We start from the raw sequence: 26,566 nt of genomic DNA on the forward strand, positions 1-26,566 counted from the left end.
GAGCCCCCGCAAATTCAGCGATAGAATTCTTCCTATCAGCATCACCAATGCCCAGCTTTCTCGTTTTCATGATATATAGCACACTCCAAATCATCATAAGCTTCCCGTTTCAGGTTCAAATTCCCCAAATTGACAGTGACATTTTCCAAATAAAACCCTTTGCAAACCTAAAATTGCTTTAGAACTATTATCACTGTCCACATGAACAGAAGGAACTTTCTCAGTACCAGCATCAGACTTCTTAGTTATGACTCCTACCGCCTCTTCATAATCAGATAACAGCCTTCCTAGGAACTTGGTCCTACTAGTGCTAGCACCATGATCAACATTATTTAAGGAACAACACAGAATTATTGCAAATTTCGGAAACTTCTTGCATTGGATCCAGGAAATTAACTTGCTTTCTTTTAAGAACTTCATTAGATTTAGAAGGAATACAAAGTCGACAATTGTCCCTTGTCTTAGTAGCCATAATACTCTGAGAACCATTTTCATCAGCATCATGACCCCCCTGCCCCAAAACATTCCCTGTTTCATTCTTCAGCCGCAACCACTTCAGATTTACCTCAGGCCAACCTCCTTGCAAAATAACCAGGGTTCTGATTTGGTTTGTAACAGTCCACGAGCCAAATCTTAGCAAATGAGGATCTTTTATTTTCTTTTTAACCAAATATATTTCATTAAAAAAAAAAAATAGTCCCAGTCCAGAAAAAAATAACAAACTGGAAAGGGAAAGAGTACAAAAGATAAAAGCAGAGTGACAATCAATCCATTCGAACAACTATACTATTCCAAACATTCTTAGTGTTAATCCCAATAATTTTTCTCTCTTTCTTTTGAATTTCACAATAATTTACAATAATGAATATTCCTAGTAAATGACCGTAATATCATAGTCTTAATTAATTAAATCATTGTTTGTTTCCTTAATGAAGATTGGCATCGCGCAATTTGATTCCAAGGTCATCTCCGTGAGCTTTTCTTTTCCTATCTAATTTGATTGCAGAGTTTGAGGTAATTAACTAAATATGTATTTTATATTTTTTGTTGATTTCATTTTAGTTATTTGAAAAGCCTTATGATACTACAATGACTTAGTTATGTCAATAATGCTTAGTTATAATATTTTAGGGGCTTAGTGCTTTTTTTTTTTTAAGGAAATCAGACGAAATATTCTCTATTTTGTTGAAAAAAATTATCCATTTTATCATATCATTTTTAAAGAATAGTTATTAATTTTCATTGTTGTCTATAATTTTTTTGATAAAGTGTAACTTGAGCATTCCTGCTTTTCTTGTGCTGTCATAATTAATTAGTTTCAGTTGTCATCTTTCTGCATTGGCTTCGGGCTCAAAAGATATCACAATTATTTACAGGTAATTATCATAATATCATTTCTTTGTTTTACATATCTTTAACTTATAGTATTTTTTATAGCAGGGGAATATTATAAAGTAATACATTATTAATCTCAATATCATCATTTTGGGAAGAAAAAAAAAGTATAACAGCAGAATGGGTACTTTTTACTTGATTATATATCTATAATATAAGCATTTTCCCCTCCCATCATAATATTGAGAATTTCTCTTTGTCCCATAAATATCAATCACTGCAAAATATGAAGTACATAGAAAAAATAAATGAAAACATTTTTTTGGATATAAAACTAGGTATCATAAGATTTCTTTTTTTTTTTTTTTTGCGATGTACAATCTACTGAGCTTTTAAGACCCAAGTTACACTATATAAAAATTATTATAAAATAATTATTATAATTTATAAAATAAAGAATAAAAAACTTCAAGAATAAAGATATTTTAAGAAAATAAGTTGCATCTTCTCCTTCTCTCCTCTCATTTTCTTTGATACTAAACTAAACGGATCCTAAATGTTATTTTCATCAGACAAAAAAATTGTCACTTTCTTAAACTTAATATATTTTTTTCGATTCAATTTGCTTGCTATGGCCTACGTGCCATTTCTGCAATGTCGAAACGCCTAAACCAAGCGGATTTGATTAATTTTAATTTATTATTGTTTGGCCGCTTCTTTAGTGTACAAGTCTTTATTAGTCACAAGCAGGGCCATGTGAATGCGATAAACAAGAAAATTACGTGTCAAAGAATCATTAACAAATAAAAAATAAGACAAGATGGTCCCTCCCTAACTTGAAGACTCTCTTTTTGATTTAAGATCTAATTACAAAGTTAATATTGATCATATATATAAAACTTATTTCATATATTTATTAATTTTTTTCAAATCAGTCTTATTGGTATTCTCTCAACAATAATCAAATAGTAAAAAAAAAGAAAATTAAAAAAAGACACTTATTGTGTTTTAGAAAAAATATATCGGGTTAACTAATGTAACTAATATCCTTAACTCACTCAAATTATTTCATTAAATCTTATATGATAATAATCTAACTATGACAAAAGAATCATTAAAAAAATTAACATGATTAGTCTCTGTTTACTTACCTTCAGTCGTTTCGGCTTTTTTTCTTTGAAAAGTCTTTAAATTATTGCTAGGAGACAAATCCACTGGGCTGATTATATTTTAATACTCCTCCGTTCCTTAATATAGGACCTAATTATTGAGTTGATTTTGATCCTAAATATAAGACCCATTTTTCATATTTATCAATTTTTTTTAAATTACCCCTATAGGTACTCCCTCAACCATAATCAAGTAAAAGAGGGAGATGGGGTATTAAGAAAGATTATTATGGTGTTTTAGGAAAAACGTATCACATTTCTTATAATTAACTAACTTACCTGACTTCCTTAATCTAATTAAATTAGTTAAATAGGTCTTATATTAAAGATTAGAGGGCTATTTGGTCATTACTAGCAAAGACTCGTTATCCTATGAGTCTACAAATATGACAACAGATTCATTATTTAAATATAAAAAAAATACTAACTTCGGTTCTCGTTATAAAAGCCAGTTAACTAATTTGAGAAGATTAATAAAATAAGTTAAATTAGTTATCTGTAATAAATAAATGTTCTCTTTCTTAAAATATTCTTACTAATTAAATGTATTGGCTAGAATTATCATTCTTAAAAGGATTATCTTGAGAAAAATACATAAATATAAGAGAAAAAATAGATTGGGGTTTTATATTTAGAATCAAAATAAAAGTCAAACGATATCTTATATTAAAAAGCAGGAGGTAGTAACTCATTAGTGACTAGCATGTGGACGGACCAAATCAAAATAATTATAGCGGCTATTCTACAAATATGACAAGAAAAAAAATGTGAATGTGAATGCATTTTCTGGTGCTCCAGAATATCCCCCTCTAAATTGACATTGGAGAAAAATAAATAAATCTACCTTAAATTTAATCAAAATTTAAATAAATCTCATAGATTTAAAAATCAACCTCTTAAATTTACAAATAATTCTCCTAAGATATTCTTTTTACTTTTTGGCGTTTACTAAATTAGATTCAGTCCTTTTCTGGTGCTTTGCTTCATTCTCCCACGGCTCGAAAATTTATCGCCATAATTTTCATCACTTATGTATTACTGATAAATAATATTAGTATATAGCATATAAATTATTTATAAAGTTAGTTAATTAATTAACCTGCGATGTGAACTTTTATAAATTGTTTTAATACAACATGTGAGAAATATATTTATAATTAAAGCGAATTATTTGTTCATTCGATCTCAAATTTATACAGATTGTACGTGTGCGTCGTGCTTGGGACATTATTCCGAATTTGGAATTATTCTGAATATAGCTTAATTTTTTTGGCCTTGAATTAAATGTAGCTTACTTTGAACTTTAGAATTGGTGTTTCCATGGTTAAAGAGCTCAAGTCAAGGCGCACGTGGAATCATCAACTCTCTGCTGTTTTTTTGGGCTGACAAAAGAGGGCCCAAGGCCGACGCACTACTCATGACCTACCCTTACACGACGGCTACCCCATGTTCCTCTTATATTCTTCGCATAATACCTTCAAGATCTCTGCTTCCTCTTTCCAGATCTGCAAGGACCCAACCATTTCCAGAGTCAACTTCGCAAGAGCGTCTGCTACAGCGTTCGCTTCTCGCCTAATCCACTCTGCTCTGACTTCCCACCTTCGATCCATTAAGTCAGCAATCTCCTTCCATAAACAACAGGTAACGCTTCCTTCTTTTTCCTTCCCCTTCAACCTTCTAACGGCTTCTCTCGCATCAACCTCCAATATCACCCTTTTTGATCCCCAGATTCCAAGCTACTTCCAGACTCCAAGCTTCTGCCTCTTCTGGTGTGCAGCGCCCCACTTCCGCCGATCAACTCTCTACTTTGCTTACCATTAGTTCTTGTTCTGCCTCCAAAAAAAAAAAAAAGGAAAGAAAAAACATTATCTTAAGTTCATATTACAGGTAAATAACAGAATGTAGTTTTTTTTTAAATTTCTTTTGGGTGACGATAGATCTTGCGGTTGATGCAATAGATCTTCCAGCAGCTGCGGTGTCTCTGTCCTCCAATACTATGTCCAGACATTCAGTCTTTTTCTTTTTTTTAACATGACCATAAAGTAGAAAAAAGGTTTTTTGTTTTATATATTTGTTAGATAGAACCAGGTGAGTGTGTGTATTGTTAGAGTCGTCTATGCTTTTCTTAAATTCCTAAAATCCATTTTCAATCAAGTTCTGGTTGCCTTCCCTTGCTACTAATCAGATATTGAAAATATTAGAGGTAAATATTAATTTTAATCAAAATATTATTAGAAAGTTAGAAATGAAATGTTGGATGTTATTTTGTATTTTTGTGTATTACGTTGAATTTATATTAATTTAAATTTCGTACTGAATTTGATGGAATGCCTATTTTCGGAAATATATATTTGTGAAAGAAGTCAGATTATTTTAAGTTATGTTTTTCATTATATTGAATTTAAGTTATTGAACAGACAACTGATCGTTGTTAAAAGATTAGTTTTGTTTTACATCATGATTATATGAAAATAAAATTTAAAAATAGAATAAAATTTAATTTGGACCGTTGTTGTTTGATATATATATATATATTCATAGTAACTCATGGAATTTTGAAATATTCTTATGGAAATTTGAAATATTCATGAAAAAAGAAAAAATAAATCGGGAATATCATCAACCTGAATACTGTTTCAATAACTACCGTTTTCTGAGTGTACATGAGCTTTTTTTTTTTTTGGTCCTTCTTTCGGGTCGTCAATAATTATACAATAACGAATTTCAAGACTTTAAATTTTTTGAAAATTAATATATATATAAATATATATCTCGTATGTTTGTGCTAATTGGGTGAATTGTTGTTTGCCATTTGTGTGTAGTGGGGCATAATCTCTTAATTTGATTTGGGAGTCACTCCGGAGGACGTTTCTGCGTTATTTGTCTAACTTCATCATCCATTTGAGGTAAGTAACTATTATATTATAGTGGCAAAAAAAAGAAAAAGTAACGATTATATTAGATTAAGTCATCTAACTGATTTATTTATTTATTTATTTACTTTTTTTTCTTTTATTTAGCTTGATGAAGGAATTCTTTTTTAACGTTTTTTTATGATCCAAGGATACCCTTACCTTCGTTATCATCTCGCTACTTTACATGTCTATTGTATTGTCTCATCTATTATATTCTTTGATTATCATTTGAACTCAATATTCAGATTCTTAAATAACAAATAATTTTATTATAAACTCAAGTCTCACCTAATCTTTTTGCATATGCAAAGTATTTGTTTATCAGTCAAAGGAACTAGTATTTGTACATTAAACATTGAATTTATTAGATGCGTTTCTTTTAGTTTTCTGAAATTAACTCGATTTAATTTTTTTATGGGTAATCATATATTTTTTTATTTAAGTCAATAAAATTTATTAATATGATTATTAAAAGCTTTAGTTTTTCTATTAAAATAAAAGAATGTAACGATTTTTAGATATGCATGTGCTTTGGCCAGTCACCAAAAAAATGCATTCAATTTTGGCTTAGAAGACTTTTTCTCCTTGTTGATATATCTATATAATGCGTAATTACCATTTACCAAGATTACTGGGTAACGCTGTTATTATTTGGAAAAATGGTGATTACATATATAAGTTCTAAATAAACAATTTATTTTTAAATAAGTTTTGTGAATTTACCTAAATATTACTCTAAAATAGCTCAATACTTGGTTATAATTATTTTTTCTTATGAAATGATATAGACGTAAACCAGTCATGAAAATAATTTCTTAAAGATTAATTTTTATTAAATATTGTTCGCTTGGAAAACTCTTTACAAGTTAATTTCAAAATAACGCCATTGTTTTAATTTAGAGACAATCGTTGCTTGTTTCTTTCTTGCAGCCGAAGATATCGCGCAAATCTGAACTTGAGAATTCCCATGACAACATTATTTCTTTATCTTAGGTGTCCTTAAACGATACATTTCTTTCGGCTGGAAATTATTAGAAAACACGTGTTACGAAATTATACTAGATCGCTTGCTTTAACATAAAAACGATTTATTAGTTTTGAATATTAAAATCCACAGTCAATGATATTACCTCTGACTCTATTTATATGAACTAGTTAATTAATTTGAAGATATTAAAAAAAGAAGTTAAGTTAGTTATTTGTAATAAATAGGTATTATCTTTCTTAAAATATCTTTGCTAATCAAGTGTATTGGCTAGAACTATTATTGTTAGAAAGACTATTTTAAAAAAATATATATAAATATGAGAGACAAAATAGATTGGGATCTTATATTTAGGATCAAAATAAAAATCAAATAAGATCTTATATTAAGGATCGGAAGTAGTACATAAGATCAATTCTACTATATACGTCTCGTGTTTATTTATTGTTTGATCATTATTTGAACTTCAAATTTGAGTGTTTTATCAAGGTACTATATATACTACATAGCGTTATATATTTGCTTATTAATAGAAAATCAAAACATTATTGGACTTTAAATTAACTTTTCAAGCATAATAATATTAAAAATTAAACACAATCTGTTAGACACTTCTTTATACTACCTCCGGTCCTAATTATAAGACCCAGTTGACTAATTTGAAGAGATTAAGGAAGTAAGTTAAGTTAGTTATTTGTAACAAATAAGTGTTGTTATTTCTAAAATATCCTTGCTAATTAAGTGTGTTGGTTAGAACTATCATTATTAGAAGGACTATCTTGGAAAAAATACATAAATACGAGAGACAAAATGGATTGGGGTCTTATAATTAGGACCAAAGTAATATATTATGCTGAATTTACAATAATTGAATTCTGTATACTCGAATGAGTTTATTTTTTTTTCCCCCCAGATTTCTTGTCAAGTTTCGCCAAAGAGAAATACAAAAAAAAAAAAAAAACTGTATACTCGAACGAATTATGCTGTCTCTATCGAAAAATGAATGAATCACGCTGAATTTACAATAATTGAATTTTGTATACTTCTTGTTTCTGTTTCTAATTGTTATTTGCTAATTTCGTGTAGCTGAGCATCTCTTAATTTGATTTGAAGTGGACATTTCTGCATCACTCGTCCAATTCTATTCTGATATTTGAGGTTAGTGACAATTACATTATCTGAATAGCCCACATTCCAAAACTCATTATCTATTTATTTACTTATTTTTATTTTTAATTGTTGAGCATGAGTATAATAAGGAACTAAATTCTCAATCACCATAGGAGATGGTACCTTGATAAAATACTCAAGTAAAGAACAATTTTTTTATTTTTAAGATTTAATTTTTTTTATCCAAAAACTATTAGTTTTATTATCATCTCTCTACTTTACTTTACATGTCTGTATCGCTTTAGTTGCCACAATATGGAGTGGAAATTTCTTTAGAGACTTAGCCTTTAGGTCAGATTCTTATATAACAAATAATTTTACTATAAACTCAAGTCTCACCTAGAAGTTTTCTTACCATAAAAATATTTGCCTGTCAAACAAACGATCTAATATTTGTAGATTAAACAATGCGTATATTAGATGTTATTTTATATTATTCTTCATTTAACATAATTTATTTTTTATAAATAATTATATTTTTAATTTGAATCAGTTAAATTTATTAATAGTATGATTATTAAATGCTTTAGTTTTCCTATTAAAATAAAAGTACAGTGTAGTAGTGCTTATATTTTGAAAAGAAAAAAATTCCTTAAATAAAGGGAAAAGTTCATTTTAGGATCACTGTAGCTACTTAATATCAGTCAACTTTTAAAACATTTCAAAATTTCAATTAGCCTCCTTGGATTAAAATGAAATTAAAATTTAAGAATAAAAATACAATAACACCTCCTTTTTTTTTAAAAAAAATATTTACCTGTTGTCAGAGTTTTGACTACCAGCACTCAAGGTCAAAGCTCTGGTGACTGGAAGAATTTTTTAAAATAAAGTAACTAAAAAGATTTGAATCACAGACTAAAAATAATATAATCACTAAACTCAAAATATTACTTTCGAGGTAGCTTCGGATTTAGTTTGAATTAATTTTTCTTGTTAAATTATAGGAATCCCCCCATATGTTTGATGTTGACTACCGATCAGCGACAGTCAATGGAGGTTAACCAATCATAAAAATAATTAGGAAAAAAATTCTCATAATTGGTGATATGGTATCATTTTTACATCATGACTTGTCTTTTCATCAATTCATGTTAACGTTAGACAATAACATCGCATGTCATTGAAAAAGAACAGCATTCAAGTACTAGTATTTTTACATGACTTTTAATAAATTTTTTATTAAGGTAGATATGAACGGAATATCATTTCCTTATTTTAGATATTATTTGTTCTTTAATTATATTTATTTTAACTTTAGAAACAAAACAAATTGATGACGTCTATCGCATCTATTTTGTCCAATTCTTAATAAATCCCTTAGTTGTGAAAGATTTAATGTTGAATTATAATTATTTTACGGCAATATCCAACAAATATATTTGTTCCAATTCTTAAATGGCAGCATACACTACATTATGAAAAGGATTTGAAGAATTTACTTTATTTTTGTCAAAAAAATTTTTTTCAATCAGTCCGTCAAATTTATTGAGTTCTTTATTCTTTGTTTCTAATTTTTTTATTTGTCAATATTTTAGGGGGAAATTAATTTCGGATAATACTTACATCAAGTTTTTTATTTTTGTTATATCAAGTTCTTTAATCATATATCAACATGTATAGTATTCTTAAAATATTAGCGTTTAATTGTAAATTCACATAAAATAAAAAAGGACACATGATTATATGGAATTGAAGAACTGGCATAATAGATATAAGAAATTTGACTTTAAGTTTTTTTAATTATTTTTCTATTAAGATCCAACTTGTATCGATATGAAGTGGGGGGAAAATAACTTTTCTTCTGGCGAAAGAATACAACTGCATCAAAAACACTTAATTTGATAGATGATTTTCTGTATTATTCTGAATTTATGTTAATTGAACCATTTTTGCACCTATATAAATTGTTTTAATTTAATTCACTTTAAATTATTAAGAAGATTATTACAATTTTTAGTTTCCCTGTGAAAATAATAAATGATTATACTAACACCATTACGAAAAATGTTTCTAACCGGTTAGAAAGCGTTTTCTAATATAAAAAGTCTTTTTTTCTTCTTTTTTTCCCCACTTGTGTGAATTCTATTGTTTAAAGAAATCAGTGCATATTTGTTACAAATAGCCAATTTAATTAATTTTTATAATATCTCTAAATTAATTATTTAACTGTTATATTAAGGATCATGTCTATTAACAGTTAACTACCCTTTTTTGAAAGAGTCTCGGTTTCTACTGTCAATTATATCATCTTATAAATTATTTACGTCTTCTAGCCATAAGTTTGTTGTGTCATGTTTTTATATCATTTGAACATCACTTCAACTCAAAATTGAAATCATTAGATGATTGTATTATAAATTTACGTTTTCACAACTATTTTCTCCAAGTCAAAGTCCCTTAATTAAAAAAGTTTATATTATATATCAAACGAAAACTTAACTAATTAAACCGTTGTGTGAATTCTAGAAAATTGTTTTAATACAATATAATATCTCCTAAGCATATAAAGTGAATTATTTGTTCATCCAATCTCAAATTTATACATGTTGTCACGCGTGTTATGATTGCGACATTATTTTGTATTTGGAATTATTACAAGTTGGTGTATTTATACATAAGATTTGCTTGTATTGCATTAGATGGAAGAAATTGGGACTTGTCTTGCGACCAAGCTTGCAGAATGTCTATGGGATCCAATTTCACGTCGCGCCCGTTATTTGTTTTGCTTCAACCAATACAGTGGGGTTGTTGACAAAAGAAAAGAAGAGCTGTTGGTGACACTAGCAGATGTGAACATGCGTAAGGAAGAAGCTCGTCGAAAAGCTGAAGAAATAATGCCATCTGTAAAGAAGTGGTTGGATGATGTGACTGCTATCCTAGACGAGGTGCAAAAGCTACAGCGAGAGGTTGGAGGAGGAGGAAAGAAATGTTTCAACATGTCGCTCAAGTATTCCTTAGCAAAAGAAATGGATGATAAGGCGAAGCGGATGAAGGATCTCGAAAACAATTCTCACTTTGAGCTATTTTCTTTCAAGGATGTCGTGGACTTCAAATCAAGGGCGTCAATTTTTAATAGCCTTTTCGAGGCTATTAAACATGGCAAGAGTAAGATGGTGGGCCTGTATGGTATGGGGGGCTCAGGTAAAACCACCTTCGCAATTGAAGTGGGTAAGAAAGTTGAAGAGCTGAAGCTTGTTGACAAAGTGGTCCTGGTGGTTGTCTCTAGGCCTCTTAATGTTAGGAACATCCAAGAAGAAATAAAAGGAAAAACGGGTTTGAAATTTGAGGAAAATACCGAATCAACCATAGCAGCAAGGCTATTAACTGAATTGAAAAGTATGAAAATACTTATAATCTTGGACGATGTTTGGAGCGATCTAGATCTCCAACAAATTGGTATTCCGATTAATGAAAATTGTCGTGTTTTGTTAACTACTCGTCTTCGAGATGTTTGTATCTCTATGGGTTGCGAGGAAAAATTTGCATTGTCTCTCTTGAGTGAGGAGGAAGCATGGGCTCTGTTCAAGATGCATGCAAACATAACCCATGACTCATTAAATGAGTTTGATGGTGTAGGAAAGAAAATTGTTGATGAGTGCAAGGGACTACCTATTGCAATTGTGACAGTGGGAGGGGCATTAAGAGGAAAAGGAATTGTGGAGTGGGAGTCAGCACTATGGAGGCTACAACAATCCCTACCATTGGATATTGATGAGGGTTCGAGGGGCCCTTATGCATGCCTCAAATTGAGTTATGACTATTTGCCAACAAGTCTAGCAAAGCAACTCTTCCTATTGTGCTCTATGTTTCCTCAGGATGATCAAATTCATAAAGAGGATCTTATTCGATTTGCCAAAGGGACTTTGAAATTTGAGGGGAATATTGTTTACACAATGGAGGATGCAAGGAGCGAGATTTCAAAAAGCATCAACAGTCTATTAGATTCTTGTTTATTAATGCATACAAATAAGCAAGCATGTGTGAAAATGTATGACTTAGTTCAGGATGTAGCTTTGTGGATTGCGAAGAAGCAACATCAAGCAATTTTGGTAGATAGCCATGCAGTTTCAAGAATGTTGGTTGAAAATGAAAGTTTGAAAGAGACCAAAGTGATATCATTATGGAACCTGGAAGGCAATTTTAAGCTCTCTAATCAATTGCATTGTCCAACACTTGAGATTCTGCTACTTCATCCTGAAGGGTTCATTGAGGATCTTGGAGGGGTTGAAGCACTCAAAATACTAGCCCTCACAAGGTCTAGCTTTCAATGGAAGACATTTTATTGGTGGGAAGTGATTCAATGGTCAATGCCACAATCCATTGTGTCATCACTAATTAATCTTCACACCTTATGCTTTAGAGGAATTGCATTGGGTGACATCTCTTTTGTAGGTCAACTCAAAAGATTAGAGATCCTTGACTTGCGTGGTTCTCAATTTGTTGAAATACCTATTGGAATTGTAGATATGAAAAAATTAAAGCTGTTGGATGTGTTTAGTTGTGAAATTGAGAAGAGTCCCTTAGAAGTTATTGGAAGATGTGAGCAACTTGAGGAATTATACTTTTGGGATAAGAAATCTGCCATCCCAGAAAATTACTCTCTTTCAAGGTTGAAGAGGTATGTTATCTATGATACCACATCATTGAGTACTCGTATGTATCGAGATCCTCCTCTTCTAGAATATTTTGATGCTCATTGCATTGAAGAACTGAGAGCTTTATGCATACAAGGCTTCAAAGTCTCTGTTTCGAATTCATCAATGAAAGATCTCATTCTTGGAGCAAACTGCCTTTGGCTAGACAATTGTAGGTGGGATCTTAATGATATAAATTCTGAAATAAAGCACTTCGGAATTTCATGCTGTGAGGAGAAGAGATTCATAGCTGATAACCTTAGGACCAACATTCATCAAACAGGACAAGTGTTCTCCCACCTGATTAGTTTAAGATTGAGAGCAATGAATAGTCTTGAAGGAGTGTTCCAAGATTCATCGATCACATGTTCTCTCCCGATGTTACAAGAGCTGTTTCTACAGAGCTGTCCAGAATTGGGAACCTGCATCTTCACCCATGCCACTGTTACAAGCCTACCGAAGCTGAGGAAACTTGACATTCAGGATTGCAGCAAATTGAAATGGCTATTCTCTTATTCTCTAGCTTCTCAGTGTCCTTCGCTAGAGGAATTGCTAATATGGCGTTGTCATAAACTTGAGAGGCTCACTGATGAAGAAGATGTGCATGGTGATTGTCTACCGCGCCAAAGGGAGCCCCTTCAAGACTACCCATACGTAAGTGTTCTATCCGCAAAATTCATCTTGAATCATTGCACATTTGAAATAATAATCCATGTTGATGCGTTTGCTAAAAAAAGGTTGTAAGCTGAATTTGTTTTGTTTCTTTTGGTGCTGAATTTTATATCCGTTTTTTAAATTATCATGCGAAATTAATGTGCCTACTTTATCACTCTATTTGTTAGTTTTAACTCTCTGGTCAAATAAATAGATATGTGTATTACAATTTCTAGCACCATCTATATATTGCGGAGACTAGTTTTTATTTTAGAGGCTAGTATAAATTTGTCCAATTGCTAAGAGTTTCACATGTTTTTAGGACATTTCGTTTTTGCCTTGCTGCATTCTACCTAGTTTTTTTTAAATTAAAAATTGGCCTGTTTACTTTTAAACTTTATTTTAAAAAATCATGTTTATAAGCAAATAATATACGTAAGACTAAAAAAGTACTCCAACATATTCTGAATGAGAGGCAATAGTCAAATAAATAGTTATGTGTATTACAATTTCTAACACCATCTATATATTGCGGAAACTAGTTTTTAGAGGCTAGTGTAAATTCATGCAATTGCCAAGAGTTTCACATATTTTTAGGGCATTTCGTTTTTGCTTTTGGTGAATTCTACCTCGTTTTTTCAATTAAAAATTGGCATGTTTACTTTTAAATTTTATTGGAAAAAATCGCGTTTATAAGCAAATAATATGCATAAAATTAAAAAAGTATTCCAACATAATTTGAATGAGAGGCAACAGTCATTTTTTTTAATTCAAGGTTTTGCAAATACATGACTGTATTTTTTATTTCTGAAATTTCAAAGCTCTGTAGCAACACTATGCATAGTGTTTGTATATGTGTCTGTGTGTGTGATTGCACTACTATTTGAATTTACTTTTTATTTCAATACAAGAAAATACTATTCGTTTTTATAGATTTGCGTCTTTCATATTAAAATTTGTTGTCAAATAATTACTTTTAATTTTCCAAATGCAACACTGTATATTTTCCAAATAATTAATTTCATTTTTTGAACAACGGTTTATATTTTTATTTCGTATTTTTTGTTAAGGAAATAGTTCTGTAGTCTGTTGATTTTGGCGCCAGGTATTTATTGCCAGAAAAATCATGTTTGTCATTGAATATATAATATGCATACATACATGTAATATAATCGTGTCTAATCTCTGACACGATGAGAGTAAGAGACAAGTTGTTGTAATTAATGTGTGCATTTCATAATTATAATTTCAATACATATATGTATGTATGTACAGGGGAATCAGACTGTGGTCACTGCTGCGGAAAGCTCCCACCATTCACGAAATCAGAAACTCTGGACCCCTTTCCTAAGTTTGAAATGTGTAGAAATTGAAAGAAGTGGAATGAAAGGTACTCTGTTTGAGGTTCACCAAGTCAGAGGAACAGAATCTACTGAAGCAAGCGACAAACCTTTGCCATTGAATTCAGAGTTGCGTTCATTACGTTTATCACATCTAGAAGAGTTGGAATATATTTGGAAGGGCCCCACACGAAGTGTGAGCCTTCATAGACTCGAAATGATTGAATTGTGGGGATGCTCAAAGTTGAGGAATATTTTCACTCTTGCAATTGTCACAAGGCTTCCAGAGTTGAAGAGATTAGAAGTAGATTCTTGTGGTGAATTGGAGGGAATATTTTGTGAAGAATCACTTGAAAATCTTTCTTCTTCTTCTAATGTTTGCTTCCCCGAACTTAAGGAAATTCAAATATTGGGAAGCAATAAAATGAAAAGGGTGTTCTCATATTCTATGGCTTCTCATCATTGTCCTTCACTAGAGGAGCTGGGCATAAGTAGTTGCTCTGAACTGGAAAGGGTTGTTGATGAAGAAGCAGCACATGATGGGGATTGGCGGCTACCTCTTCTCAAACTAAAGGAATTAGATCTACAACGGTTGCCGAAATTGAGAGAGATATTCGGAGGAGAATTATTGGAGTGTCCACAACTAGTAAGTATTTTCCACAAACAATCAAATATTATTTTTAGCTCAACTTGTTGCTTTTCTCATAATAAATAATAAACATGAATGATAACATGCTATTATTTTTAATTTGTATTTGTTATTTTTTTTTGTTGGTGAATTTTTTTCTCCTGATAAAACGTACGTAACTCCTTTTGTTCTTTTGCTTTTAAAATTTTTGTCAAAATAATTTCTTTCACATTGCCAAATAATTTCTTTTGTTGAGTTTACCTCTTTTCCTGTTAACAATTGGCATGTTTATTTTTAAATTTATTTGGAAAAATCGTGCTTACTACCAAAGAATATCGATATATATTATTTTTAAGAATATATCTTGAATATAATAACAGGAACTAATTATTTCAATTTTTGGTTAATGTTTTGGCGCCAGCTCATTATTGTGGAAATGGTAAGTAATTATCCCAGACTGTTTTATTTGGAACAAATCAGTGTGGATAATATATGAAGGTCTAAATTAATAAAACTTATGTTATTACAATATTAAAATTATGTGAAAAATGAGGTTTAATTCGTAATGTTAATTTATAGTTTTATTGGCTGTGGTTCATATTTATATATAAAATTGTCCATCTTTCTGATTGTCACAACCATTGAATATAATTGCTTTACAGAAAAATGAGAATGAGAGAGTAAGAGCCGTGAATTCAGAATTGTGTTCCATATATTTAGAAGATCTAAAAGTGTTGGAATACATTTGGAAGAGTCTCACACAAAGTGTGAGCCTTCATAGACTTAAAAGTATTGAATTGCAGAAATGCCCAAAGTTGAGGAATATTTTCACTGTTGCAATTGTCACAAGCCTTCCAGAATTGAAGACATTACAAGTAGTTTCTTGTGAGGAATTGGAGGAAATATTTTGTGAAGAATCATTTGAAAATCTTTCTTCTTCTTCTAATCCTTGCTTTCCCAAACTTGAGAATATTGAGATATGGAGATGCAATAAAATGAAATGGTTGTTCTCATCATATCGTCTGGCTTCTTATTGTCCTTTACTGGAGAGCATACACATAAAGGATTGCTCTGAACTTGAGGGGATTGTTAAGTGATGTGAAGGTGAAGTTGGTGATCATGAAAACTCTGTTCCACAAAATAAAGGATTTGAGCCTCGATAATTTGCCAAAGTTGAGAGAGATATATGAAGCTTCCGAGCTCAACTTCGTATCTGGTACTATGCATATACAACATTGTTCAAATATAATTCCACTATTGGAATACAGCGGCTCTTCATCAGGTACTTCCCTACTTACACTTTTTATTTCCTCGTGGATACACTCTTCCTTTCAAACTCTATGTTTTATAGTTTTGTGCACTTACTGTTCATGTAACACCGTCCCTACATCACTTCATTTCCATCTAGTTGTCTTATATATTCAAATACATAATTTTGTATGTCACTGTTTCTATTTAAAATCACTTGTTTAAGAGAATTGTCCAACCCCTTCCCCACACCAACCCTTCAAAAAACGATTTTTTTTTGTGTCAAGAAAATTATATATATCTATAATTTATGAGAAATTTGAATTTGAATCTTTTATTCTCCTTAACGAGTTGGTTTCTATATATATAATTTTAAAAAAAAATGCGTAGACTAAATAAGGCCGTTAGTTTTTATTTTTGTCTATGTGCCATTTCGACTTATATTTTAAGCTTCTAATTAATTGTGTTTTTTTTTTCAGACCTGGAGATTAAATCAGAAAATTAAAACTAAAGAGGTGAAGAGGAGCTTTGGATCTTCTAATGGTTTCTTCATCTGCATTTGTGTTTTACCAAATGCTGTGGGGAAGTGTGTTGGATTTGTATCAGTGTCGTAAAAATTATACAAATAAAAAATTAGATATATCTTTGTTTTGAAATTGTGCCCTATTTGAGATGTGTTCGAGTTGTGTAATTACATTGAAGGTTGTACACAAAATATAATAATTGCGTGTCTGCGTGAACTTCTTATTTCATCTATAACATTTTTACAGAATTTCACTTTTTTACATGTCTGCATTAATTAATGATTTTTTCCAAGGAAAATGACAAAAAAAAGCCTTAAAATTGTGAAATCTCAATTCAGATATCTAACACTTTAAAATCTTAAAGAAAAAATAGTGTCTAATATGATATTTTGTGAATATAGTTAAATTACCAAAATGTTTTTATTTCAAAAAGTTTATTAACAAGTTGTGAATTGGTAATGACAAGTGTTAAATATCAAATGACAAGAAACTTACTAATAATGATAAGTTTGAAATAAAGACGTTTTAGTTATTTAATTATATTTGTAAAATATCAGATCAGGCACCACTTCCTCTTATGAGATTTTTAAGTGTTAAATGTCTGGATGAATTAGAAATTCACAATTTTCAGTTTTTTTTAATCTTTTTTCATTTTCTTTTGTTGGTTCTTTATTTCATCGTGTCAATATAGTTTATAATTATTATCATTATTTACAAAGAAACACAGGCCATATTCATGTTTATTAGGAGAACAACGAGAAAAAGAAAAAATTGCTTGAGAAAAAAAAAACCTCCACTACAAATAACTGTGTATAAATTATATCATTTGAAATGTGTCATTATATATTCCTGACAATCATCAATTTATGTCAAAAATGCGCCTGTATATGTTTTTCATGTGCAAATCTGTTGACTCTAGGGGTGAGAGCTTTTGACTAAAATTCCGATGTGGATATACACGGGGCCCTAACAATATTCTACCTGGAAAAAAAAAAAACGTAAAAACAATTTATTAGTTTTAAAAAATAAAAATGGCCCTCCGGTGTTTTGCTCCCTTTCCTTCCTTCTCGAGCCCCCCACTTTCTCTCTTTCTCAATTTCTGGATGCAACCTTTTTCATATCATCTCAGCCGATTATCGTTACGAGAAGCACGGAGGAGTTTCCGTCATAGACAGCGGCGGAGCAGAGATCTACGGCGCAGAGGAAGAGATCTCTGATGCAGTGCACTCCAAGCCCTTCAGTTCTTCGATCTTGTTTCCTCGTGACGGCAGCAGAGTATCTACATGGCAACCGTGGTGACTGTACAGGTTCCAGAAACCCCTATTACTAAATGACGGTGGTGATAACAAGATCTAGGTGCTAAACCACGATGGGTCTGCACCTTCAATTTTCAATCTTTAGCGCCTACACGCCCCTGAATAAATGGCAGCATCGATCTCCCATCTCACTTTTACTCGCCCAAAAAGAATAAGAACTTGCAAGGAAGAAGAAGAAGAATTCTCTATCTTCACTCTCGGTCGTGATCTGATGATAGAGCTCTGGGGGTGTATTTGTTTGATTTCTTTACTGATGGTAATTTTTCTTTTCTCTAGTTTTTATTTCAATCACGATCATGATCTGATGGTGGGACTCTAGACTTGCAAAATCCAAGGAAATAAGCTTTATTTTTAACTTGCTTCTCAATTGATTATGGATTTAATTTCTTGTATGAGATGGTGGGTAGGACACTTGCATTTTCACCCATGCCACTATTACAAGCCTCCTGAAGTTGAGAAAACTTGAGATTGGTGATTGCAACAAAGTGGAATGGTTATTCTCTTATTCCCTAGCTTTTCATTGTCCTTCACTAGAGGGATTGCGAATATCAGATTGTCCTAAACTTGAGAGGCTCATTGATGAAGAAGCTGGGCATGGGGATGGTCTACTGCACCAAAGGTAGTCCCTTCATGATATGCAAGACTATCCATACGTAAGTGTTACGCAAAATCCCTCTTATATCACATATTTGAAATAATAATCCATGTCGATGCATTTGCTGAAAAAAGAGTTACCTTTTGATTTAATTTCCAGCTAATGAAGTGTTGGTTGTAAACTGGATTTGTTTCTTTTCTTTTGGTACTGAATTCCATATCCTTTTCTCAAATTATGGTGTGAAATTAATGTCCTTACTTTATCTCTCTCTTTGTTAATTTTAACTCGTTTGTCAAATAAATAGGTACGTGCATCACAATCTCTAGCACCATCTGTATATTGTGAAAACTACTTATAGAGGCTAGTATAAATAGGATGTGCTATTGCTAAGAATTTCACATATTTTTAGGACATTTTGCTTTTGTTTCTGTGCACTAGACCTCTCTGTTCTTTGTTTTAAAGCAAAAGTTTGCGTGTTTACTTTTAAAACTTCAAATTTTTGTTTATTACGAAATAATATACGTAAGATTAAGAATGTCACTCCTGCATGTTCTCAATAACAGGCAATAGTCATTTTTTTAATTCAAGGTTTGATTTGCAACTATAAAGCTTTGTTTTTATTATGAAATTTCAAAGACCTGTATCTACACTATACATTAAAATTTATTGGTTTTTGAGCTTTGTATCCTTCTTGTTAATTTTTTGTCACATAATTACTTTTAATTTGGCAAATGCAGCACTACATATTTTCTTATTACGTATTCTGGTCATGGAATTGACTTTTTAACCTCTGATTCTTTTTTTTTTTAATCAAATGATTAACTAATTTCATTTCTGGCGCCAGGTATTTATAGGGGGAAGTGCTTAATTATTCAGGATTGTTTCATTGTGAAAAATCGTGGTTGCTACTAAATATATAATAGTCCTATCCATATGCTTGTTAATTTTTTGAAAGGAAATAGGTTATATACTGTCGAATGTAAATAGGAGGCAATAATCAATATTGAACTAACTGGGTTGTAATCATTATGTGTATTCCATGTACAGGGGAATGACACTAAGAGAGAAATTACAGAAAGCTCCGACCATTTGCGAAATCAGAAGAAGTTTTGGACCCCTTTCTTAAGTTTGAAAGATGTAAATATTAGAGGTAAATATTGGAAGCAGTGGAATCGAGGTTGTTGTTTGAAGTTCACCAAGTGAGAGGAACAGAATCTCTTGAAGCACAAGAAGAACTTTGGACATTGAATTCAGAGTTGCGTTCTTTGTATTTAGATGATCTAGAAGAGTTGGAATATATTTGGAAGGGCCCCACACAAAGTGTGAAACTCCATAAACTTGAATTTGACATGTTGCAGAGATGTCCAGGGTTGAGGAATAATTTTGCTCTTCTTGTTGTTACGAGCCTTCCACAATTGAGGGCGCTAAGTGTATGTGAGTGCAAGGAATGGGAGGGAATATTCTGTGAAGAATCACTTGAAAATCTTTCTTCTTCTTCTAATGTTTGCTTCCCCAAACTTGAGAGAATTCGGATATGGAGATGCAATAAAATGAAAAGGGTGTTCTCATATTCTATGGCTTCTCATCATTGTCCTTCACTAGAGAAGCTGCAGATATATGATTGCTCTGAACTGGAGAGGGTTGTTGATGAAGAAACAGCACATGATGGGGATTGGCGTTTAGATCTAAGAGAGTTGCTGAAATTGAGAGGGATATTTCGAGGAGGATTGGAGTGTCCACAATACGTGAGTATTGTTAAACTCAACTTGTTGCCTTTCTAATAATAATAGTAAACAAGAATGATAAAAAGCTATTATTTTTAATCTGTATTTGTTATTTTAGCGGCAGCTCATTTTTGTGAAATGGAAAACTGTTTTATTTGAAGCAAATCGGTGCAGATTTAATTTAAAATTTTTTTATCCTCTTGAGACTATGTCATTATATTATTAAGAATAAGAATATGCGAAATAAATGGGGTTTAATTTGTGATATTATAGAATATTAGAATCAATCAACTTGGTTTGATAATTCATATATACATAAACACACACACATATATATCGTCCATCTTTTGGATCCTTGTGTAATCATTGAATACATTTGTTTTGCAGAAAAATGAGATTTGGAAGGGCCGGACACAAAGTGTGAGTCTCTATGGACTTAAAAGTGTTGAATTTTCGGCTTGTCCAAAGTTGAGAAATATTTTCACTCCTGCCATTGTGACAAGCCTTCAAGAATTGAGGAAGCTCGATGTAATTGATTGCAGAAATCTTGCTTCTTCTACTATTGTTTGCTTCCCCAAACTAGAGGAAATTAAGATACAGAGTTGCAATAAAATGAAAAGGCTGTTCTCACATTCTATGTTCCTCACTGTCCTTCACTGGAGAGTGGAGAGGCTTGTTGATGAATAAGTAGCATATGAGGATCGGCTACCTTAACATACAGGCAATAATTATTTCAATTTTTGTCTTAGCTCATTGTTGTGCATACACACACATATTCACCTACCTACACTTCTTATTTGCACATACATTCTTACTTCCAAACTCTATGTTTTAATGATCTTTCTATTTTGTTGTCCTTTAGGTTTTGGTTTCTTTATATCTAATGGTCATTTTATAAAAAATAATATATTAAATGAATGACATGTTGCAGTAGTATTATAGTTTGAATAATTACGTAACCCAAAGTAATCAACTTTCACCGTTTACATATTTTTTAACACATTGTTATCATCATCTTTAGGTAGCTCTAAGTTTAGTTCACATTATCTGATGACAATTTTTAAAAATGCGTAGAATAAATAAGGCAGTTATCTTTATTTTTGTCTATGTACCATTTTAGTGTAATATTTAACATGTTAATTGCTTTTTTTTCCCAGACTTGGAGATCAAATCAGAAAATCAGAACTGAAGGGGGTGATGACTGACGAGGAGCTTTAGATCTTCCAATGGTTTCTTAATTTATTTGCAATTAAATGCTGTGTGAAACTTTGTTGGATTTATTTCAGTGTGTTGAAGATTATACAAATAAAAAATTAAATATCTTTTTATTTTAAAATTATGTTTTGCTTGAGATGTGTCGGATTTATTATGTAATTTTGTTGATGATGGTGCCCCTACTATAATAATTGTGTGGCTGCGTGGATTTCTTATTCTGTATCTGTAGTACTTTGTATAGAGTTTCAATTTTTCACAAATTGCGGTAATCAATGATTTCTTGTATTATCCTTTATTTCATTGTTGCAATGTGGTTTATGATTATTTACACAAAAATGCGAACCACACTCATTTTTGTTGGGAAAACATTGAGAAAAAGAAAATTTTGATGAAAAAAAAAACACTCCATTACAAATAATTAAGAGTGTATTAATTGTGATATCTAAGAAAAGAAATGGAATGCAAATTATGCAACACAACAGCATGTTATTGTTTTATAATATACAACACCTTCTACGGAATTAAAGTCAAGGAAAGAATGTCAAAATGGGCGTGAAATTAATTAAGCAAAATACAAGACATGACATGTTATTGTCTGAGTTTTGAATTGAGTCCTTCAAATTTACTCCGTCAGCTCCGCGAATTCTTAATATTTAGCTCCGTTTACTAACAGTGTTAACAATTCCATCAGCATTTGCATCAATCTAAATCAGATGATTATGGATGACGTCCGTCCTCGCCATAGGCTCCTTGATTTCGACTATCTCAATCCATGGGAAGAATATATTATATGGCGTCTGTGATGATTCCAATACATATAATCATTAACGTATAAGCAAATCAAATCATTAAGTGACCTATATTTTTATAATGACCTCACAAATCATAAAAGATTCTTATGAGAGTGGTATCTACAGTTCTGTTATAAAGCTGATGTTGTTTTTTTTTTTTTTGGAGGTATTAATATTCTAGAAGAATGACCGGCATGTTATGTCACATCTTTATTTTTCTTTTTGTTATGTTAAAGCTGAGATAACAATTACTTTGAGGCCCAAATATAAAGAAGAAATACTTTCATTTTCTTCCTCTTCAAGGAAGGGAACCCATTTTATTCAACCAAAAAAAAAAAAGACGGAACACATAAAATAAACCCAAATAAAAGCTATATATATATATATATATACAACAAAGCCCAGGCACTGTACATCAAAAAGGAATAACTTTCAATGAAATCAATATTAACATATATGTACGATAGAAAGAAGAGAATGCTTTTATTTTCTTCCTCTTCAAGAAAAGGACGGCATGATTAAAATAAACCTGAATAAATTAACATATATGTAATATATGTACAATAAAGCTAAAGCAATGTTTATTATTAAAATGGTTAATTTTAAGTCATCATTAGTAAGGAAAGAATATATAGCTCATGAATTACTTGAACTTTAGAATTGGTGTCCCTATATATAATTAAAGAGCTTAATTACAGAACAAATCCTCATCATTGTTTGTATTCTCTTAAAGACTTCAAACTTCATCCTTCTTCATTCACACTCATCTCCCACTCATTGCCTTCTTATACTGTTCAAGCCTCTGAAATATCATCAACTTCATCAATCTATCGTACATGTAATTATTATTCGCTTGAAAAACTCTTTACAAGTTAATTTCAAAATAATATCACTGTGTTAATTTGGGGACAATCGCTGCTTGTTTCTTTCTTGCATCTGAACATGTCGCACAAATCTGAACTTGAGAATTCCTATGATAATATTATTTCTTTATCTTACGTGTCCTTAAATGATATATTTCTTTTAGCAGGAAATTGTGTTTATTTATTGTTTGATCATTATTTGAACTCCAAATTTGAGTGTTTTATCAAGGTACTATATATACTATATAGCGTTATATATTTGTTTATTAACAGAAAATCAAAACATTGTTGGCTTTTAAATTAATTTTTCCAGGCATAATAATATTATAAATTAAACTTCTTTATAATATATTATGCTGAATTTACAATAATTGGATTTTGTATACTTGAATGAATTTATTTTTTCCCCCTAAATTTCTTGTCAAGTTTGGCTAAACAGAAATACCAAAAAAAAAAAAGGTGTATACTCGAATGAATAATGCTGTCTCTATCGAAAAATGAATGAATTATGCTGAATTTAATTACAATAATTGAATTATGTATACTTCTTGTTTTTGTTTCTAATTGTTATTTGCTAATTTCTTGTAGCTGGTCATTCATCTCTTAATTCGATTTGAAATGGATATTTCTGCATCACTTGTCTAATTCTATTCTGATATTTGAGGTTAGTAACAATTACATCTGAATAACCCACACACCTAAACTCATTATTTATTTATTTACTAGTTTTTATTTTTCATTATTTACCGTGAGTATAATAAGGAAATAAATTCTCAATCATCATGGGAGATGGTACCTTCATAAAATACTCAGGTAAAGAACAGTTTATTTTTATTTTTAAATTTAATTTTTTTAATCCAAAAACTCTTAGTTTTATTATCATCTCTCTACTTTACCTTACATGCCCGCATCACACGCTTGTATCACTTTAGATGTCGCTATATATAGTGGAAATTTTTTGAGGGACTTGGCATTTAGGTCAGATTCTTATATCACAAATAATTTTATTATAAACTCAAGTCTCACCTAGAATTTTTTTAACATAAAATATTTGCTTTTCAAACAAAGGATCTAATATTTGCACATTAAACACTGGATTCATTAGATGTTATTCTTAATTTAACATAATTTAATTTTTTATAAATAATTATATTTTTTATTTGAATCAGTGAAATTTATTAATAGTCGGATTATCAAATGCTTCACTTTTCCTGTTAAAATAAAAGTATAGTGTGCTGGGTACTTATATTCCGAAAAGAAAAATTCTTTAAATAAAATGGCGTTGTTATGAAAATAGTTTTTTTGGCCAAATTGTTATTAAAATAGTTGGGTTTTATTTTCTGATTTAAAAAGTGCAGTGTCCAAGAATTTATATATAAAATACACACGCAATATTATTTCTAGATACAACACGTAATTATATAATATAACATGTAATTAACATGAGTCTTAGGTAGTGCAGTTATTATTTGAAAAAAAAGTTGGAAATTATATATAGAAAAATACTTATGTAAGTTCTCGTGTCCTATTTTTAACATTTTAAAAATAAGATACGTGACCATATATGATTAAAAAACTTGACATATATAATGAATATAATGAACTTGATATAAGTATTATCCTTCTATATAAGTTGTAAATAAGAATCTTTTTTAAAATAATTTTTGTGAATTTGCTGAGATACTATTTTGGAAGTAGCATCAGACTTAGTTTGAATTAATTTTTCTTGTTAAATGATATAAATGTGTTTGAATCTACACATATGATTGATGTGGACTACCGATCAGCGATGGTCGATGGAGGTTAACCAGTCATAAAAATAATTATAAAAAAATTCTAATAACAAGTAAGCATATGTCATTTTCACAGTAGGATTTGTCTTTTCATCAATTCATGTTAACGTTAAATAATGACATCACGTATGTCATTGAAAAAAGAATAGCATCAAGTAGTAGTATTTCACGTGACTTTTAATAAAATTTTTAGTAAGATAAATATGATCGGAACATCGTTTCCTTATTTTAGATATTCTTTAATTATATTTATTTTAATATTAGAAACAAAACAAATTGATAAAGTCTGCTGCATCTATTTTGTCCTGTTCCTAATAAACACCTTAGCTATCGAAGATTGAAGTCTGTTCCAAACTAGATTTCTATCATTTTCTTTAGGAGCACCATAAATAAAAGTAATGAAAGAAGGCACATTTAAAACCACAGATTTGACTCTAGCATGGATCAAAGTTTTTGACTGATATATTTGGCTTTCCTCAAAGCAATTCTTGTCATCTTAGCTTTTGTTTCTCTCAAGCCCCCTGCAAATTCAGCGATAGAATTCTTCCTATCAGCATCACCACTGCCCAGCTTTCTCCTTTTCATGATATATGGCACACTCCAAATCATCATAAGCTTCCCGTTTCAGGTTCAAATTCCCCAAATTGACAGTGACTTTTCCAAATAAAACCCTTTGTAAACCTACAATTGCTTTAGAACTAGTATCACTATCCATATGAACAGAAGGAACTTTCTCAGTACCAGCATCAGACTTCTTAGTTATGACTCCTACCGCCTCTTCATAATCAGATAACAGCCTTCCTAGGAACTTGGTTCCACTAGTGCTAGCACCATGATCAAAATTATTTAAGGAACAACACACAGAATTATTGCAAATTTCAGAAACTTCTTGCACTGGATCCAGGAAATTAACTTTCTTTCCTTTAAGAACTTCATTAGATTTAGAAGGAATACAAAGCCGACAATTGTCCCTTGTCTTGGTAGCCATAATACTCTGAGAACCATTTTCATCAGCATCATGACCCCCCACCCCCAAACATTCCCTGTTTCATTCTTCAGCCGCAACCACTTCAGATTTACCTCAGACCAACCTTCTTGCAAAATAACCAGAGTTCTGATTTGGTCTGCAACAGTCCAAGAGTCAAATCTTGGCAAATGAGGATCTTTTATTTTCTTTTTTAACCAAATATATTTCATTAAAAAAAGAAACAAATAGCCCAATCCAGAAAAAACAACAAACTGGAAAGGGAAAGAGTACAAAAGACAAAAGCATAGTCACAATCAACCCATTTGAACAACAATACTATTTTAAACATTCTTAGCGTTAATCCCAATAATTTTTCTTTCTTTCTTTTGAATTTCACAATAATTTACAATAATGAATATTCCTAGTGAATGACCGTAATATCATAGTCTTAATTAATTAAATCATTGTTTGTTTCCTTAATGAAGGTTGGCATCGCGCAATTTGATTCCAAGGTCATCTCCGTGAGCTTTTCTTTTCCTATCTAATTTGATTGCAGAGTTTGAGGTAATTAACTGAATATGTATTTTACATTTTTTGTTGATTTCATTTTAGTTATTTGAACAGCCATATGATAATACAAACTTCATATACATAAATATCCAAGGATTTTTTTTCCTCTTCAATGACTTCTGTAATTATG

At 30.8% G+C, this 26,566-nt stretch overlaps 1 protein-coding gene and 1 long non-coding RNA gene across 2 annotated transcripts in view; one reads left to right on the forward strand and one right to left on the reverse strand.

Moving 5' to 3' along the window:
- LOC114746319 (probable sugar phosphate/phosphate translocator At1g06470) overlaps positions 1 to 26,566 on the reverse strand; it is a 106,396-nt gene that overhangs the window by 46,729 nt on the left and 33,101 nt on the right. The gene's annotated exons all lie outside the window — the stretch shown is intronic.
- On the forward strand, positions 4,000 to 4,345 carry LOC114746322 (uncharacterized). Its single transcript, XR_003740262.1, has 2 exons — positions 4,000 to 4,145; positions 4,233 to 4,345. It is a non-coding gene; the product is annotated as an uncharacterized LOC114746322 (long non-coding RNA).

The sequence above is a fragment of the Neltuma alba genome, unplaced genomic scaffold (assembly GCF_004799145.2).
Source record: "Neltuma alba isolate B1F8T4 unplaced genomic scaffold, ASM479914v2 tig00004934_pilon, whole genome shotgun sequence".
Lineage (NCBI taxonomy): Eukaryota > Viridiplantae > Streptophyta > Magnoliopsida > Fabales > Fabaceae > Neltuma > Neltuma alba.